Source organism: Triticum urartu, chromosome 2 (genome assembly GCF_003073215.2).
Source record: "Triticum urartu cultivar G1812 chromosome 2, Tu2.1, whole genome shotgun sequence".
NCBI classification, from domain to species: Eukaryota; Viridiplantae; Streptophyta; class Magnoliopsida; order Poales; family Poaceae; genus Triticum; species Triticum urartu.
Window position 1 is genome coordinate 15598892 of NC_053023.1, and position 17403 is coordinate 15616294.

The window sequence follows — 17403 nt, forward strand, 5'->3', positions numbered from 1 at the left end:
GCAAGCACGGCTTCAAATCGACCCAGCTCTGATAGCAATTGTTGGAATTTTGCCCACAGGCCAATCACATCAAAACACGATGAACACACACGCACAAAAACTTTGGCCAAGGGCCCTTTTCGTGCCCCTTGTTCTCTTTATTTCTTTTATCTTTTTCTCCATGATTGTTACGAAGCTATAGCCTGCCCATGTATATATACACGTCTGGACAAGCCCTCACGCACAACTCTGGCCTAACCCGACTCTATTTTCTAATCAGACTCATACTAGTATTGCCTATGCTAGACACGCCAACGAAACAATAATCCAAACCAGTCTCCTACTACGGGCGCTTTAGCACACAAGGACACCTAATCAAGATTACTCTAACATTCTCTCCTTAATCTTGACTTGTCATCTTCTTGTACACATTCTGAATTTGACTCGCTGAATATCTACATCTTGTTGACTCATCGCCTCAACCGCGGTATCTGTACACTGAGTATGACCCGTCTGGAAACACGCATAACCTCCTTGCTCCACAATGTTGTGCCAGCGTCATTGCTTGGCCTCTACCTTGGAGTCGGTCCACACCATACTCCTTGTACTTGCTTGCAATAGATCCACCACCACAAAAAAAGACACATCTGTGACATTTTGGGCCGAACGAAATTTTTTTCTGTCATACATATGACACTTCTATGATGATAATTGTGACAAAACCCGGTATCATCATAGATGTGGTGGGCTCCTACTTCTATGACAAAAAATCATGACAGAAAATGGGCTTTTCGTCCTGGGCGGGCCGGAGACGCGGCTGCATGACATTCTTTGGGCCGTCCATGACGGAAAAAAACCGTGGTAGAAGCGAGGGGGAGGAAAATTTTGGGGAGTTCCCGGTTACGGTGGGAGGTCGGGGGCCGAGCGATGCGCGTTTCTCTCGTACACGTACGCGCGCCTGTGTGAGGCGTTGGCTCTAACTGAACCCGAGCGAGGCGTTGTGCTCTAACTAAACCCGAGCGATTGCACTACAGGCTACGCGTTACTGAACCCGATCGAGCGAATCCTTCGCTACTACTGCTAACTGAAGCCGATCGATGTTGCCTCTGGATGAACAATGAGCGTTGCCGGGGGGGGGGGGGGTTGGATGAACAGTTCCCGGTGGGGGCGGATGAACAGGACCCCGTGGTGTTGCCTCTAGATGAACAGGACCCCGATCGATCGAGCCGGTTGGGGCTGGATGAACAGGACCCCGTGGAGGGCTGGATGAACAGGGCCACCCCGTGGTGGGCAGGATGAATAGTAGACGGTGGAGGACAGGATGAACAGTAGCCTGTGGAGGGGTGGTTGAACAGGAGCCCGTGGAGAGGGCTGGTTGAACAGTAGCCGGTGGAGTAGCGCGCGGTGGAGGCTGGATGAACAGGAGCTCGTGGATGAACAGTCGCAGGTGGAGGCTGGAGGAAGTCGACGGTGGATGAATAGTAGCTCGTGGAGGCTGGAGGGGGTCGATGGTGGAGATGAACAGTATCCCGTGGTCCCGTTTTGCGGTACGCCACACCCCTCCCGATGAACAGGACCCCCGTTTCGACCGTGGCGCTCCAACACAAGTCTGTTTCGTCCGTTTTGCGGTACGCCACACCCCTCCCGATCAACAGGACCCCCATTTCGATTGTAGGAGGTCCCTTTCCTCCATTTTGCGGTACGCCAGACCCCTCCCAATCAACAGGACCCCGTTCCGAATGTAGGAGGTCCGTTTCCTCCGTTGTGCGGTACGCCAGGCCTCATTTCCATCGCCTGTTCCGTCCAAGCCCTCTCGATGAACACGACCACACATTCCGTTCCGACCCAGCCGGTTGGCTCCCACATGTTTCATTGCCTCCCCATGAACACGACACATTCCGTTGCCTCCCCATGAACACGACACATTCCGTTGCCTCCCCATGAACACGACGACGACGCTGTTTCTCCATTCCGACACAGCCATGTCAATGAGCCCTCGCCGTACGTATGCACGAGTAGGCGTTCGAGACCCCGCCCGTATGTACACATACGTGGCCGTATTTTCTTTCTTCCACCCTGGCCGCCTCTACTACGACACGTGCATGCCTCTACATCCACCAGTATATATGTACGTACATGTTCGCGACCAGAATGGCAACGCTACATACGCTTTCACCAGGTGGGTCCCGACTGTCAGGCACTTCCTTGCGTGCGAAGATGTAGCTGGTGGGTCCCAGCAGTCAGGGTGGCGAAATACGGTGCCGGTCCGGTGGGTCCCCGCTGTCAGGTGGAGAAATAATTATTTTGCACGTAATAAGGAGGCACTTCCTTGCTGCGACCGTGGACCCAGCTTGACCTCTCCATGTACAGTACACGTCCGATGGAAGCCGTTCCTTGACCACGTTGACCACGCCGCACCGAGAGCACCAGGGCGGTGGACGACGGCGAGGCCTAGGAAGGGGACGACACGGAGCCGGGGAAGACGCGGCAATGGATGCCCACGCGTACAGGAGTATGAGGGTTCACTAGTTCGCTGCAGTGTGAGGCTGCCATCGCCGCAGAATAACAGGGGTTGTGGGTGAGTAGAGGGATGGCCTGGCCATCGGTGGGAGTAGTAGGGGGCGGTGCGCCTCTGCCGCATCGCAGCCGGCCATGGGAGGCAGGAGCACGAGGCACGACCGGCGCTGGTTTGGGCGGCTGGAGCAAGAAGACCAGAGGTTGAAGAAGCACTACGGCCGTTGGATGGACATATACGGTCACTGGAGCTAGAATCGTGCATATTAACTAAGTTGACAAAGCCCTCCGTCCCCGTCAACTTAGTAGGCCCACAAGTCAGCCTCTCACCAAGGTGGGTCCCAGCTAGCAGGGGATATTCCTTTTTTAATGCGTAATAAGGAGGCACTTCCGGTGGGTCCGAGCTGGCAGCAGGGGGGACGTTTTTTCGCGAAATACGGTGGCCCATCGGGTGGGTCCCAGCAGTCAGGGGCAAACGTTTTTTCGTGATATACTGGTGGGCGTCTGGTGGGTCCCTGCTGTCAGGTGGAGGAATAATTATTTTCCGCGTAATAAGGAGGCACTTCCTTGCGGCTGCCATGGACCCAGCTGTCAGCCTCTCCACGTACAGTATTCTTCCGATTGAAGTCGGTCGTTGACCACATTGACCACACCGCGCCGACAGCACCACGACGGTGGACGACGGCGAGACCTAGGAAGGGGACGACGCGGAGCCGGGGAAGACGCGGCAGTGGATGCCCACACAGAGAGGAGTATGAGGGTTCACTGGTTCGGCTGCGCTGCCGTCGCCATAGAATAACAGGGGGTGTGGGTGAGTAGAGCGGAGGGATGGCCTGGCCAGCGGTGGGAGTAGTATGGGGGCGGTGAGGCCTCTGCGGCAACACAGCCGGCCACGGGAGGCAGGAGCAAGCGGCACGACCGGCGCTGCTTTGGGCGGCTGGAGCAAGAAGACCAGAGGTTGAAGAAGCACTACGGCCGTTGGATGGACATCGTACGGTCAGTCGAGCTAGAATCGTGCATATTGACTAAGTTAACAAAGCCCTTCGTCCCTGTCAACTTAGTAGGCCCATTATACTGGGTCCCAGCTAGCAGGGGGAGTATTCATTTTTTTTGTGCGTAATAAAGAGGCACTTCCTTGCGTGCGAAGATATAGCTGGTGGGTCCGAGCTGTCAGCGGCGGTAACATTTTTTTCGCGAAATACAGAGGCCGTTTCGGTGGGTCCCAGATGTCAGGTGGAGGAAATCATTATTTTTTGCGTAATAAGGAGGCATTTCCTTCCGTGCGGCCGTGGACCCAGCTGTCAGCCTCTCCACGTACAGTCCACTTCAGATGCATGTCGGTCATTGACCATGCTGACTACGCCACGCCGAGAGCACCAGGGCGATGGACGACGACGAGGCCTAGGAAGGGAATGACACGGAGGCAGGGAAGACACGGCCGTTGTTTTTGTTTCCCAAGCGGAGGGGAGTACAACTGTACGAGGGTTTACTGGTTCGTCTGCCTTCGCCGGAGAGTAACAGCAGGTGTGGGTGAGTAGAGGGATGGCTAGGCCAGCGATGGGAGTACGGTGGGGTGGTGAGGCCTGCGCGGCAGCACAGCCGGCCGTGGGGAGGAGGGAGCAGGCAGTCCCGCCGGCGCTTGTTTGAGCGGCTGGAGCAGGAAAAGCAGAGATTGAAGAAGCACGACGGCCGTTGGATGGACATCCAACTGTATACAGGCTATCTGTGGAAAGCCTCAAATCTGTGGAAAACAGTATACAACCCATCTGCCATTATTTCAAATAATTTACAGCTAATTTGCTAATTCTTACGGGGTTTTTTGGAGCCCATATTATTTATGTTAGCATTAAAGCTCATATTGTGGCCATGGTTAAAAAATTATACGAAATTTTGCATATGTCGGTGCAGTCTGAACTGTTTTTAATCCAGAAATTTCGAGTCACATTCAGACTGATTTTAAAAATAAATGTATATCAATATAAAATCCAATAAATTGTCCACGCATAAAAATCAATGCAATTTAAAATCTCGAAATGAAAAAAGGTATTTGGAAATAATTGTTGGTTTGATGTGTTTTAAAAATGTACAGCCCATTTCTCATTACTGATAGGCCATTTTCTCGGCCAGCCGAATGAAGCTCTCTTCGTCTTGAAATATTTGCAGCCCAACAGGCCTGATAAAGCGACGTACTTGACAAATCACAAAAGAACTGGGCTAGCCATTTTCAGAAAGAAAAAAAACTACTGGGCTGGTCTGTGGTAAACATAAAAGAAAAGGCTGTCTAGACAGGCCAGAGTGTCCCGCACAGCCCAGTTGACACCCTGCTTCCGTCTCAAAAACAAATTAGATAAATGCCACTCCAATTATGGCGATTCATAAAAATGCCGTTGCAATTTCCAAACTTTGAAAAATGCCGCTGCAATTTCCAAACTTTGAAAAATGCCACTGCAATTTTTGCAAACTTTGAAAAACGCCACTGCAGTTTGCAAACTTTGAAAAACGCCATTCCAGACTTCGAAAAATGCCACTAGAAATGGCATGAAATGGCATTTTTCAAAGTTTGGAAATTGCAGTGGCATTTCTCGGATACACCAGATTTGGTGTGGCATTTACCAAAATAACTCAAAACAAAAATAACTGGGCGAGCTGCTGGGTCCCTAGTGTCAGCCGCTCGTTGTGCAATTCTCTCGTTTATTGACTACGTTGACAATGGCATGGGACCCAGATGTCGGAAATCCACTAGGAGGAGCCATTTTTTTATTGGCTTGAAATAAGGAGGCACTTGCTTGCGTACTGCCATGACCTTGGCGGGTCCCTGCTGTCATCCTCTCCACGTACAATCATCTCCTGATTGTGTACGCGTCAACTTGCTAGGCCCACAAGTCAGCCTCTAAACCGTGGAGGACAAATACAACCCATTTTAAAAATAACAGCCCATTCCATACGTTCAAATGGAAAGTTCAACATTCAGACCAAAGTAACAGGTCTGATCCACATATAGAGTACTGAACTTCCACGTTGACAACCATCATAGCCAAGTTAACTATCTACTCCCACTAACACTCTAGTAGCATACAAGTACTAACTTACTCTTAGCTAACTAGACGATGCCGGACGCCATCTGCTGTCCATGCTAAATGCCGGCACCGACGTCCTCCGCCTCGCCTCGGACTTGCCAAAGGTGCGATAGGGCGCGTTGGCCCTTTCCATGCCGGTGTGGTCCACCGAAGCTTCGGCTTTCAAGCGGAAAACCCACTTGACGAGATGGTAGTAAAAATCGGCGTTGCGAACGCGTGCATGCCCGATAGCCTCCAGGGCAATTTTCCGGGCGCCGGCCTCCATGTAGTCGGCCCAGTTGCGGGCGCTTTGCTCGCGACTCAGAGCGTCGGTGCGCTGCTGCTCCATGTCCTGCTGGCGGCGCAAATCGGCGATACGCTGCTCCTCCGCCAGGCGGTCGCGCTCCAACAACTCATGCTCCTCCGCCATGTGGTCGCACTCCAACAAGTCCTCGATCTCCGCATTGCCATATAAAGACAGATAGAATGCCTCCTCCCTCCGTCTGCCTTTCGGTGAAAACCCGGACACTAGTTCCGGCGGTGACCACCTCCGGCATCGCCTACCGCGGACGGGCGGGGGCATGGCGGACGTGGCGAGCGACGTCGGGCCGGTGGGGGCTTATGAGGATATGGCGAGTTGGGTCACGGTGGCACCTGAGAAGGCCAGGAAACAATACTTATAGGCGGAAGGTAGCGCGACGGTCATTGGAATTCAATGCATAATGGCTTAGCGCGCCGGCTTGCCGTGGAGAACTAGAGAAACTGAAATTATGACTGTGCCGTCCCGTCCAGTCTGGGTCACACGCCGGCATGGCGGTTAAACGAGTGCACTCGAATCATCTCCCTCCTTGTCAATAATGATTCCACATATTTAAAGGGTATCTTTTTTCGCATCAGTTAGCTGCCTTAATTATGGCCGGCTGCATGCAGGCACTCAGAATCGCTCACAGGCAGTATGCGAAGCAGCATGCAACGAGTCGCAACCGAGGGCACGCATGCAGCCACTTAAATTGCTGGAATTAATTAGGCTTAAACTTCTGCATGCCGTTAATTATTGTCATGCCTTGGTCTTGCTGCTTTGCTCACGGGACTAATAAATCCCGGACGGAGGGAGTACCTTGGTTGGTGAGAGGATTGAATTAACACTACTAGGGAAAAGCCTAGCAGTAGCGCCGGTTTTTGGCCTATCTGTAGCGCGGGTAGGCGCGCTACTGATAAGGCGCTACAGCTAATGCTTAGCAGTAGCGCCTACAAGCACTCGCTACTGCTATATCTACTTAGTAGTAGCGCTTGTCTAGTCAAGCGCTACTGCTAATTACTAGTAGCGCTTTCGAAAACAATCACTACTACTATTATTCCCTATTCCATTTCTCTTGAATTTTAGGTCGTATTCAAATACTTGTATACAATTTTTCATACAGTAGCAATTTAGAGATTGTTTTTACATCATAATGAGTTATTATATCACTAGGTCAAAGAACCTTAGATTAGTTTCAAGTGCATGGATCCAAAGTAACCAATGGTCACTTTGGATCCATCCATTTGAAACTAATCGGCGGTTCTTTCACCCAATGACATAATAACTTATCATCATAATCATAATATCATTAACAACTTATCATAATAATACATCATTGTCACATAACTCCTCATAATCATCATTTTCGTCCAATGTCATATAACAACTTCGTCACTAGTTATAATAACAACTCCTCCTCATCATCATCATAGTAATTAATCATAATCACTACTCCTACTCAGCATCACCATCAAGTCTAAGACATTCTAGTCATATATAATCAACACTAACTAATTGTTCTTAATACTTAGGACCTACTCCTCTCTCCTAGTTAAATACCATAAAACAGATAAACAGGTCCTTCACCATAATGGAGAATGGACATAAACCTATCTCCAACTTGTGGCTTGCGCACATTCATTTTGTCTCCAATTATTTGCGTGTGCGCATTCATCACTTTGCTCCATTCTTTGATTTTGAGCCTTCCATCATTTGAAGAAATCGAGTATGCAGTATGGTAAGCCTCCGAAGGAGTTGGTCGTAGGCTAACCATATGCATATCACCTTCGGTAAATAGCATATCAGGCACAACCTGCTTCGGGAGCCTCTGTTCAAAAATGGAATAGTAACATATATAGTTAGCAATGGTTTACTTAAGAATAATGTATGCAATGAAGTTACCATCATTAACAAAATCTTACCAAGTTTTTGGCAATGAAGTTATCATCAAGCAATATATGGACTAGTGGCGCGTATCTAGTATAATTTGGGCTGATAGAGTGACTGTTTTTGAGGGCCTCAACATCTTGTATGAATGAGACAAGATAACCTTTCTCCTCACAATTAAGCTTGGAGTCATAGCTGTAGTATGTCTTGTCTACTACCTTCCTAGTATTTCTTGAAGATAAGAAATAAGCTGAAAATTATAAATAAATAAGTTTAGTACGGACGAACACCAAATAGTTTTAAATTAACAACATAAATTACTGAACTTAACAAATTAGTTTGGCAAACTCACATCTCGGCAAAACTGGAGGCATATCCACATCCACCCAGATGTCGATATTATCATCATCATCATCATAATCTTCGGGACGAATATCAAATCTTATTTGCATTCCCTCCTCAAATCCATATGACTTGCAGAGAGCTTCCCAATTAGAGCAACCAAAATGGGAGTGATCGACCGCATTGTAGAACTTAACCAGAAACTCATCGTCTCCACATTCAGTGAGCCCTCCTCGTCTCCACATTCTCAAAGTCATCTAAACCAAAACCAAGCTTCTCCAATACATATGGTCTAGCATGGCACAGGATGTACTAATCGACTTGAAAAAATCCATAAATTACACGTTGAACAAAAGAAGCACAAGTGATGATATTAAATACGATGAAATGCTTGTCGTTGCGTACCGTACAAACATCGAAGGTCTCTTGCAGCTTCACGGTGAAAAACCTATCGTTTTGTAGGTGAGGAAACTTGTCGCACACACCTCGGTCATCGTAGCAGTACACACACTCCGGGATCCCATCGTCATCAAACATCTCCTGTGTTCAAAATTCAAAGATTATAGGCCACTTATCGATGGTCAATGCATTTCAATGGTTCAAAATATGAAAAAAAAACATTTGAAAATATCTTATATATAATCCTAACAGTAAATAAACTAGTTTTATTAAATACTTACTAAATAAACTAGTTTTATTAACTACTTACTAAATAAACTAGTTCTATTAAGCACTTACTAAATAAACTAGTTCTATTAAGCACTTAATATAAATAAACTAGTTATAGTAATCACTTACTAAATAAACTAGTTACCTATGATTTGCAAAAACAGAGACAAGGGATGGAGGGAGGGATGAGAGAGGAGGGGGAGGGGCGGCGGAGGAGGAGGAGGGAGGGGCGGTATGAGGAGGGCTGCCGGCGGAGGAGGGAGGAGGGGGTGGCTGCAAGAGGAGGGAGGAGGAGGGAGGAGGGCACGGTGGGAGGAGGAGGGACGGAAGGAGGGAGTACCTCGGTGGCGGACGGACGACGGCGGCGGTGGCGACGAACTACAACGGTTATCGGCGTGGGCGGGAGTGACTGAGAGAGGGAGAGTGAGTGAGAGAGACATGGTCGGCCATACGTGTGGGGATAAGGTAGGGTTAGTAGTAGCGCGGGCATGAGAAAGCGCTACAGCTAAAGAGAATAGCAGTAGCGGTGTAAGGCATAAGGCGCTACTGCTATAACTAGCTGGACGGCGAGGTCATGGCAATGGGAGCAGTAGCGCAGTTTAGAGATGATGCGTTACTGCTATTTTCTATTCAGGAGCGTGTTTTCACGGAACGCGCTGCTGCTAAATAGCAGTAACATCGTATTTTGAAGAGCGCTGCTGGTAATATTCTGTGTATAAGGTTTTCCCTAGTAGTGTAAGCCCTACAAACCAGAAAGGAGGTACTCCCTCCGTTTTTATTTAGTTCGCATATTAGCTTTGGTCAAAGTCAAGCTTTACAAACTTTGACCAAGTTTATGTACAAAAATATTAAGATATACAATAACAAATCAACAACAAAAATATTAAGATATACAATAATAGATCATATACAAATATGTAGCTCCAAAAGCAGAGATCTAGAAAAAACATCTATTCTTCCTACTAACATGGATGCTTCTCTTGGCCAACATTCAGTACAGACTGAAAGACAAATTTGTTTGTGAAGTCTACAATTCCTCTTGCAAACGTAAGTGGTTTCACCAACAGCTGGAACCATGAGAATGAACCACACATGATGGAGGAACATCCACTGTAATATGATTTGGTCTTCTCTCGATCACACCGCGAGACTATTTCGGAATACAAACTTTAACTTAGGAAAAATGATGCCCATTGTATAATCAGACCAAAGCAATGAAGCACCTAGTGTTGGCCAATAAATAGTACAGTACTACTTTTCTGCAGTCCATGAAGTGACTATCCAATCTTTCTGTGTCTATTTTCAAATGGCACTGCATGCAGTGACTATACTATTCTCTTGTGCAGTTCAACCAAAATTGCGGACACTTTGTTTGTTTGCCAAATAGCAATGGGCAGACATCTCTGTCTGCACAAATATCAAGCAGCTAGTAAACATACACCACACCTTGTATTTTCGGTTTAAACATGTCTCTTCCGCTTAGCATCTGTCATGTTCTGCACTGGACAATCTGATACAATTATGTTTTGCCCTGGACAATTTCATACTGAATTGATTTGCTGGTTCAGAGCAGAAACATAGCGCCTATTCTTCATCAGACCAAGGATATCCATGTTCACAGTGATGGAAGAGGTGAAACCAATACAACCGAAATTGAGCATCCAATCATTGAATCATGTCCTGCACCTCCAATGTAGGTCCACCCTGCCAATAAATTCACATGCAAACCCCTAGTATTACCATCTAATGAGAGTACGAAAAGAGTAGCAAGATAGTAGCAAACCATGTACCTTCGTAATAAACAGCTCATAGTGCCACCAATTGGATATAAAGGTTTGAAAAAAAACATGCTCCTAATGTTGAACCAGTTGGACTTTTTGTGCAGTTCCACTAAAATCGAGCATCCCTGTTTGCATAGATATTGAAAGTGTGATTACTCTAAAAGTGGCACTAGTTGAAGCATAGACTCACAAATATAAGAATTCCAATTTCATAATGGGAAAAGGAAGCAAGACTGTTTCTAACCACCTGTTTGAAGGAATAAATAAAGCAACAGTGGCTGATCTCAGGAAGGCATACATAGTTTTTTCTGAAAAACTGAGCCATTCCTGACCTTTCCTCTTCTTTTAAGCAAATTTTGTGCAGTTCTACTAAAATAAAATGCCATCACCGCCTTGACAATTCAGTGACACTGTACAAAAGGAAATGACTTAACATTACATCATGATGTCAGGTATGTAGTCGACAGGCATTAGAGACAAACATACAGACCTCCTCCGATAACATAATGAACATTAATTTTAACAAAGGTGTGACTAGCTTTACCGGGATAATTTGAGTGAACTCTACACCCTTTGTTCCTTAATATGAGACGTTTTCGCAGTTCAATTTAAAGTACCCAAACGTCTAGTATTTAGAAAAACAGGTAGTAGTTTTCTTGAGCACATATCTGGGAAAGCTTGCCACACTTTATTTATGTCCATACGCTAATGCAACACCATTCGAATACTACAAATATACACTAATCCAGTGGTTAGTGCAATAGTAGAGTAGTTAGTTTATTACAGGTACAATACAATGGTTTTACTGAACAGATTTCAATACTCTAGCATTGGAAGGTTTCTACAAGAATTAACAATACAAAATGTAAAGGTAACAAGTTTCAGCATTGGTATACTAGCTCTGCATGAGCATTAAACCAAATACAAAAGTCTGAAGGTAACTAGCATTATTAACTAATGACAGTATAAAAAAATTGCAAACCATGTACCTCCAAGGTAAATATCATTTCGAGCTCAGGGGGGGGGACCTTAAAAATTGCTATCCCAATCTTGATAATCGATCAAACATAAAAACTTGATCGAACGAATCAAGAGAACAGCCGGAGGAGGAGGTGCCCACTCTTGACCTTTCCTCTTGTCTTCATAATTGTCTGTGCAGTTTAACCAAAATAAAATGACATCAACGCCTTGGCATTTTGGTGACACTGTACAAAAAAATTAACTTATCTCCTGAAAGTAAGGTACGTAATCTATAAGCATTAACAGTGCAAAAATCTGAAGGTAGTAACAAGTTTCATCGTTGGTATACTGGCTGTGCAACAGCATTAGAATGCCTTAGCTGAAAAATCTTTAATACATCCACAATCAACAGCTAACCCTGAAATAATCCAGTGTCATTAAATGGCATTGCTTAAATTTATCGGTGGCATTAGACTGAGAGCGATATTAGTTAAATGTGGCATCACTTTAGCAGTAGCATTTCTTGACTTGACTGCTGGTGTTATACTAACAGCAAAAAAAAGTGGCAATAAGAGCATGGGAGGCCCATTCGGACAGTGGGCGCACCAGTACGATGTACCTCCACGGACGCAGAGTGGTGAGGGAGGTATGGTTGCCCAGAGCAACAAATATCCAGGCAGCATATGTGGATTACGTCCCATTTTTTCTCTCTTTAGCCACCTTTTTCCTATGTGAGGACAACAAACCGATCGACCTGGTCATTCTCTATTGCGTAGTCATGCCTTTCAACCCTTCTTCAACCAAGAGACACGAGACTCGTTCCTTAGCTACTGATTTTCCCCTTTTCATCCTAGATGCGGGTTCGATGCCTACTCTCTTGGACAGTACAGCCTCCCTTCCTTTCCTTATTCAATCCAGACATGGATTAGTCTACATGAAGTAGGGTTTCCTTTAATAGTGCAAATTATGGTTTTCATCTGCGTGGCCAGCAGAGCAGAGGATAGCAAATTGGGAAGATGGTGGATTGGAAAAAGATCCACATGCAATGACGTGGCAGATGGGGCAATAGAACAAGGTTATGGTTCGAAAATAGGTAGCATACCCGAGGGTCGGCGGGAAGTGGCTTCGCTCGTGGTCGTCGTCCTCCGCACACACTACGGCGGCGAGCTTGGGGACGGAGGCCATCCCGCGCGGGCGCTAGGTCTGAGAGGACGGCCTTGTCGTTAGTGCGTGACCTCGCTCGCCGACGATGAGTGCATCAACGCTGCACGTCCTTTTCTTCCCCGGCGGATCTGTGACCACCGGTGAGGAGGGAGAGAGGGGCCGTCTTTTTTAGATCTGGAGAGAGGGTGGTAATGTGAGAAGCAAGTGGGCACCCTTTAGCAAGAAAGCGCTCAAGCTCCAGCCTATATATCTTTTTTATACTACTAGTACTGTAGGTGGAGTAGTGGTAGAGTAGTTTATATTTTCTCTGCATATAGTACCAGTTAGTCGTGCTTCAAAACTGATCGGCACGCCATTAAAAAAATAAAGGTCGATAACTAATGCAGCACCTCGGGCCAACGCGGCCAGATCGCATTTTGCATGAGAAATTACACACCATGTTTTGTTGACATGTGGTCCCGTTCCAACATATCAGTGAGACGACGACGAGTAGTAGGAGTATTTCCGAACGGACGTGTAGGCCGGGGAGCCTCTTCGTGAACCGTGGCAAACTCGCAACCGTCCACCGACTCTTCGCCTTTCCCTCTCGATTTAGAACTGCTGTCGCACGCTCTTCCTCTCCCTCCTCCATTTTCCTTCAGCCCTTCACCCTTTCTTCTGCAATTGTTTGATCGTCTTCTCCATGGAGGGAACAGGCCGGAAACGACCCCGTTATTCTTGCCCCGATCTGAAAGATGACGTGGTGGAGGAACTCATTGATCTGTGCGACGTCATCACCTCGGCTAGCATGGCAGGTTCGTTCAAGCCCATTCTCGACTCAACTAATAACATCATTACAAAGAACCCAAGAGTCAAGGAGCGGTTTGATCTCCCCTATCTTCTTCGCCGTGACCCTGATGATGACTGGCGCCGACACGACGGAGGCCTCGCCCTGTGCAAGTTGATGCCGCTTGATAATGATACGTATGATGTTAAGATGCCATCGCTTGAGGGCAAGGCTTGGGCGGGCGCAGATGGAGATTGGGTTTTTACATTGGGTCCAACTGCGAGTGGGAACTTGTGAATGTGTACACTCGTCACAGGGTTCCACTTCCAAAAATCTCAGCACACTGCCCAGAGGTTGAGCACACCGATAATGTACGCACGTTCAAATACGATCATGGTGACTGTATTCTACAGAAGATAGCAATCTATCGAGTTCCCAACCGCTCTTGGAATTACAGTAACTATGATGTTGTTGCTATCTTCGACAAGCTTGTTGCCTTCCTTGATGGTTTCACTCGATGGATATTGCTCAAAAATCAGTTTCTGTACACGGATGAGTACTGTGATGCAATTCAATACGAGTGCCTTGTGTTTGCTGCCACCACTCATGGCACTGTTTTTGCATGGCATCCTCATAGTTTCGGTACGTTTTTCTTCCACCGTAATTATAATTGTTTCATCCACATGCATGCGGGTTAGCAAGTTTCCCTTTACTAATTAACCTTCTTCTTGTGTTTCCAAGGTCCTGTGAACATCCCACCACCAATACTTGAAATTTTTTATAACCAAGGGGGATATGACGATGGTGATGATCACGAGCAGCGCCCATATACTCAGTGGCGCCTGGCAACTAATTCCAATGGATCACCTCTTGTTGTGTGTATAAAGCCCACTGATGATGTTACTGCTAAGGAAGCAAGTGTCTCCCATGGTCGCACTCTCCGGACCTATTCCAACACCCGTTGCATGGTATTCAGGATGGATACTAGTGTGCTAGCGCCAACTCCTTCTCCCTGGTACAGAACTGATAGTCTTGGACAAAACTCGCTCTTCCTTGGACAAAACTATCCGATGATGGTGAAAGGCGATCCAACTGCTGTTGACACATTTATGAGAACAATTGTGTCTATACCTCAGACATTTGTGTGGTTCCCTACCCTGGTAGGGATATAGTAGGCCGCTTCAGCCTGGATGATCAGTCCTGCGTTGGTTTCCAGATCGACAATCGATGGCCCGTCCCAGAGAATCACTTGTGGTTCAAAGCAAGTGTTTCCAACACCGAGGAATGGTTGAGTTGAAGTTCATTTCATTGCTTGTTATTTGTTGTGTGGTGAAAACTTTAGTATTTATAATGTATCCTCATTGTCGATGTGGGTTGATGACCTGTTGTATGTATTAAAATGATATGCGTGTGATAAACTTACTAAATTTATGAATGGCTTTCGAGTCGCTTCTCTGAGTGAGTGGTGTGACGAGGCAAAAAAATATTTTCCGAATACATAATTGTACGTGCATTGCAATAGGTTATCGGATGAGGCCAATCAACAATAGTAGTACACTATTTGTACTAGCTTGAGATGCTTTGTGCATTGGGCGGGTATTTTTACTGTAGCCATATGTTAATGTGTTCGCTGTACGTAACCAGCATCTCGAATCCTCGATACTAGTACTATATAGTAGGAGTAAGTAGTAGGGAGTAGTAGGGTGGCATGGGCCAGAACAAGCATTCACGTCCAGGAGTACGGCACACGCCACCACCACGACATCCATCTGACACCATATTATTTCTTGGAGTCCGTGCTAGAGCAATCTCTTCAACCTCGTCGTTTCTCTAACTTCAGCCATCGAGCGGCGGGCGAGGTGGGGGTTTGCCGATAGCCGGTTTCCTTAACTGCGGTCCCACTTGTAAGGCTAACTCCAACGCAATTCCCCAAACGCACCTCTGTTTTGCACGGACTCCAACGATAATTTTGACAAGAAAAGCAAGACCAAAGAAAACAAGAACCACAAGAATACATTTTACTACTCCTGTAAGTTGGATTAGTGCCTTCTTGATGCATTCATTGTTGATCTGCGGAGGCTCGATCTTTCATTTGTGCTAGCTAAAAGTGATAGAACATCTACTAAATTTCGCTCTATCAATATATGGATGTACTCTTCTTCCCAATACAAAAACTTGCATCCATTCTACTCCCTCCGTTGCACAATACATGCCTTCTATTTGTAAAAATATATATGTATCTAGACATGTCTTAGTATATAGGTACATCCATTTTTGGACAAATGGAAGTCAAGTATTTTGGAACAGAGGGAGTACACAATAAATTTTTAAGTTAGCACAACTAGTCTAACCCGAGAGCAGAACCGAAGATTTGGTCGGGTTCTTTCTCCTTTTGCCGACACGTGGGACATCCAGCATCCAGGTCGTGTCATGAAAGAAAATAGAGTGGTAGTTGAAGCCACGAGATGTGCATCTTGGGTTAAACTGTAAAGAGAATCTTACTACTCTTGAGTAACTCCAAAAGCGGCCACCGAAGATCTTTATTGGATTTGCTTTTCATCACTAGCACGTCGAGGTGAAAGATGTGCAGGTTCAGTGGGTCCTCTTGCGTTTTCACTGACATGTGGGGCCGCATGTGAGCAAACAGACGATGGGCTCCGCGCGTCCGCTGGCTGGCTGAGAAGAGAGATAGAGGAGGGCTGAGCACGGAGTGTAGGAAATTTGTTCTACGTACCTCGATATAGGCTCGATATAGTGGGGTGGCATGGGCCATAGCTCAGTAGCATTCACGTCTAGCAGTACGGCACACGCCTCCCACACGAGTCCCATCCGACACTAATTTTCTTGGAGTCCATGCTACATCCATCTCTTCTCCCTCCTGTTTTCTCAGCAATCGCGTGGTGGGCGGGGTGGGGGTTTGCCGATAGTCGGTTTGCTCAACTGCGGTCCCACTTGTAAGTGAAAATGCAACACCGCACGCATTCCCGCTTGAGCGACATGCCGGACCAACCGTGTGGGGGTGCGACGCAAACACGGCAGGCTTTTCCTTTTGAACTCGTAACTTGTAAAATTTGGTTCTGCTCCATGGCGCGACCGATACATAGAAAATAACTATTTTGCCTAGAGTAATGAGAAGTTTGGTTCTGGCGCCGTTCATGCATGGAGTATGTACGAAAATTATGAAGTTGATGCGAAAGGTAAGATAATTACTGTAGTATCATATACTACTACATGGATTTGACAGAAAGATAAAAATACATACGGATCCATCAACGTTCAATGACATCCTCACGCCCTAGTGCGCCGGGTCACCAACCGAAGTGTGAGGAGCAGTGGCGTTGGCGGCGAGCTCAACGTGCTTCTGAACAGTGCCGTCCAAGGTTGCCCTGCGCTCCAAGAAGGCCAGCGTCCTATCATCCTCCTCTTGCATGTAGTAGTCCTTGTGGACGATTTGCACGTAGACGTGGGTGATTATGTCGATGGTGTCTTACTGCGCCAGGCGCTGCGCGGCGAGTGCGACCTCGAGGTGGACATTCTCCGGCGCGACGGCGGGCAGTCGCAGGGCCACCAGTGCGTCGTAGAGGTTGTTACCATAGTGGCCGTTGAGGGTGGCGGGCATCGCAGAGCCTGGGCGCGTTGGCTGGAGGCTTACGTCAAAGTCGTCCGCAAGCTTCTTGACGACGGTGAACTTGTCGAGGAAACCGACGAGGACCTCGTCGAACAAGGAGACGAAGCTGTCGTCCAAGCGGCCCCTCGCCCTGGTGGCCTCAAGCAATACTACCTGGAGACGTTACTCGGTGCCGGTGGACGTGGTAGTACTCCTAAATCCAGACGGTGGTGCTACTAGTACTAGTAGTAGTACTACCAATGTAGTAGTAGGAGTACTAGCACTGTACTACCCGTTGGTCAAATTATTACGTGTTGCTCCTCACAGTGAAGTGACAAGACCCTGCGCCGGAGATGACACCTGAGTATAGGCGCCGTGTT